Source organism: Mastomys coucha, unplaced genomic scaffold (genome assembly GCF_008632895.1).
Source record: "Mastomys coucha isolate ucsf_1 unplaced genomic scaffold, UCSF_Mcou_1 pScaffold6, whole genome shotgun sequence".
Taxonomy (NCBI): Eukaryota; Metazoa; Chordata; class Mammalia; order Rodentia; family Muridae; genus Mastomys; species Mastomys coucha.
Genome location: NW_022196912.1, coordinates 87823758 through 87827089, shown reverse-complemented (window position 1 = coordinate 87827089; position 3332 = coordinate 87823758). Strand labels below are relative to the sequence as shown.

The window sequence follows — 3332 nt, the reverse complement described above, 5'->3', positions numbered from 1 at the left end:
GTGTGTGTGTGTGTGTGTCTGTGCATACGCGCTCGTGACCATGCATGCACATATGAAGAGACCCAATGCAACCCTTTCTTAAATGCTGACACACTGAGAGGTTTCCTCTATCCTCACCATGGAACTACTAACTGCAGCCACCTCTATGCATAATTTAGTGGCCTTATCTCTAGGACACTTGTTAAGAAATCTGTCCTACCTCAAGTGGAACGACACCTTTTACACCATCTAACACTATGAGGAACTCCTTGGTCAGATTTACAGGTAAAACTAACAGGGTGCAATAGTCAGTTTGTTGGCCTCCTCAGTCTGTATTTTAGAGGACATTGCCACAGAGCTTTTATGCAAGTTCAGAGTCTAATTGGACTAGTGACTTTAAATTAGCTTTATAAAAGAAAATAGAGGGCTGGAGAGATGGCTCAGAGGTTAAGAGCACCGACTGCTCGGCCAGAGGTCCTGAGTTCAATTCCCAACAACCACATAGGATCCGATGCACTCTTCTAGTGTGTGTCTGAAGACAACTGCAGTGCACTCATATAAGTAAAAAATAAATAAATCTTAAAAAAAGAAAAGGAAGAGGAAAGGAAAGAGAGAAAGGAAGGAAGGAAGAAAGAAAGAAAGAGAGAGAAAGGGAGAGATGTGGGCTGTGGGGACAGTTCAGTAGGTAAAGCTGCCCAAGCCTGCAGGCTTGAGTTCTGATCCCCAGGACCCATGAAAAAGCTGGGACGGTTGGTATGTCTGTTTCCCCAATGCTGGTGGTTGAGGAGGTGGCAAGCAAGTGTCAGGGGCTGCCTGGGCAGCCAGTGTAATCTAAACGGTGCGTGCCTTCTGGCCTCGGGGAGATTCTGCCTCAAAAGATGAGGTAAAGACCAATAGAGGAAGACGCCTGAAGTTGAACCTTTTTCTTACATGGGTACTCACATACACCACCACATGTGCAGGCACACACGCATACATGCGCACACTCTCAAACACACTTGCCCATTAACACATGCAGAGACGGGGAGGGGGTTGATGCTTGCTTATTTGCTTAAATGAGAACCCATTTCCTACCTTCTGCAGTCTCAGGCCTGTGCCAACCTTACATCTTTCAAAACACATGTTCCAACTAAACAACGTGGAGATTTCTACCTTTGTGCTTTGGGGGGAGAGGGCCCGGGCCAGTTAAGACAAAGACTAAGTCTCCTCCCTGCCTTTCTTCTGGGTAGTGCCAGCGGGGGCTTCCTCGGCACCTAGAGAAACAAGCATGCCACAGAAAGATGGAAAGTCATCGGACTAACACCTGAAAAAAGTTTAAAACAATTTCTCAATTTCTAGCTATAATTTAGCCCATTTTCTTTTTCAAATTTCTCCCACAATATCCTTATGAGGGATCTCGCTATTGGGATTAAAGGAAAATTTCAAGCATTCACAAAAGGCAGGTCCAACAAAATCACATCCTTCTCAAATGCTTTGTTTGTTAACAGAAATATCCCTAAAATGTGGGTTTTCACACCCCTGAGCAATCGCTGTCACAAAGGGAACAATTCTGAACTTAAGCTGGCTGTGCATTCCCTAGCAGGGGACAATGCCTCCCCTGCCTTTTTTTAAAAGAAAACTCTCCCCCTGACCTGTGTGTAGACCACCCATGAAGCAGGTTTTCTCACTTAATCTGAGGAAGAGAAAAGGAGACTTGTTGCCTTTAGCAGTCCTGGGCTTTTCTCCTAATAGGGTAAGTTAATTATTTTCATCAACAGATGAGGGGTGGCCGGGGCAGACCGGCAGGGGCCAAGAGGGAAGCAGGTGTTTCCCACACCTGCACTGCCAGGCTTAATTGCTCTGAAATCTGGAGGCTTCGGTGGCATTTGCCTTTCTTTGCTGAGTCTCGGGAGGAGAGCCCCATTGGTAGGGTTTGTAACGTAATTGCAGTATAAATATGCAACCACTTTTGAGTGAACAAATTATTTTCTTTAAGATGAACTCCAGGTAAATTTAATTAGGAAGAAAATGTGATTGACAAGTACTAAACTGAGTGCCTGGGATTAAAAGTCCTACTTCTGCTCAAAGATGAAAAGAACGAGGAGGAGGAGGAGGAGGAGGAGGAAGACAAGGAGGAGGAAGACGAGGAGGAGGAAGACGAGGAGGAGGAGGAGAAAAGAAAGAATAAACGAACTAAAAAGCAATGATTGAAACCAACCTTATTCTGTTTGTTTTCTTCTGCAGGCAGTGAGTTAGGGTAGAGAAAACTGTTGGATTGAGATTTCCACAATTAAACCCAAAAAGGTATCTTTTGTTTTGTTTTTAGTACAATGCAAGAAAAATCAGCTTGAAAGGGAAGTAACCTGCATAGCAAGACAATATTTATTGTGGTACTCTGTGCTATTTGTATTTATGTGTGTGCATGTGTGTGTATGAATGGCGGCCTATGCGCTTTGGCACACGTGTGGTGGTCAGAGGATAACCTGGGGGGGCGGGGGGGGGGAGGCCCCTGCTTCCCACTTTCTTCCTGGGATTCTCCCATGTCAGTCTTGCCATTCTCCAGGGGAGCAATGAGATTACAGGCACATGCTTCCCCTCTGACTTTTCTGTGGCTGAACTCATGTCCTCACACTTGCAAGACAAGAGCTTGGCCCACTATGCCATCTCCTCACCCCTTACATTCAATCTAAATGTGTTTATAAACATGGTTTGTAAGAGCCGACTGCTTACCATGCGCCTAACGCTTCCTTGCCTCATTTAACCCTCACATCAGCCTTGAGAGGCAGTTTCCAGGGTTACCCTGATGCTACAGGTGTGGAAGCTGAGACAGAAAGAGGCCGAACAAAGTTCCAACATCAGTCGCATATGGCAGACTGTGCATCTGCCTTTGGGGTTGCATGATCACCAGAAGTCAGTTGCTATTAAGTCTCCCCAATATTTTTCAGGAGTGTTTCCTCTTGATTCCTAAGAGCAGATGGATGAACGAGGCAAGACAGATATTAAAATTTGAGTGCTTTGAGAAAAAAGCTAGAAGGAGTTCCACGCTCTTACCTGGAGGCCAGGGATTAGCACGCTGTTATTTAACACATGGTACGGGAATATTCTAAAAGAAACTCCAGGCGTGGGGCCTCCAGTAAGGAGATCTCTCTCCACTGTGACTGTGGCTTAGAAAATTGTCCCTCTTAGAAGTAATCCTCCCGCCCAAGGGAAAAGCAATCTCAAGTCCAGAAAAAAAAAAAATAGAGGAAATTTGGCCAAACTTTTACAATGGAGTCAGTCCGGTGCAAGATTATAACAGAAATATTACTCCAAGGCCGCAGACAGGGCCTGTTTATACCCAGTAACCATTACCACTTCCTCTGATAGCAACAATC

The 3332-nt window shown here is 45.2% G+C and overlaps 1 long non-coding RNA gene across 1 annotated transcript in view; it reads right to left on the bottom strand.

The window, feature by feature from the left end:
- The window catches only part of LOC116080507, a 12388-nt gene extending 9364 nt beyond the window's left edge, over window positions 1-3024 (bottom strand). Inside the window, exon 1 of the long non-coding RNA XR_004114461.1 lies at window positions 3010-3024. This is a non-coding gene — a long non-coding RNA (uncharacterized LOC116080507). The remainder of the gene's footprint in view (window positions 1-3009) is intronic.
- Between the last annotated feature and the right edge of the window lie 308 nt (window positions 3025-3332).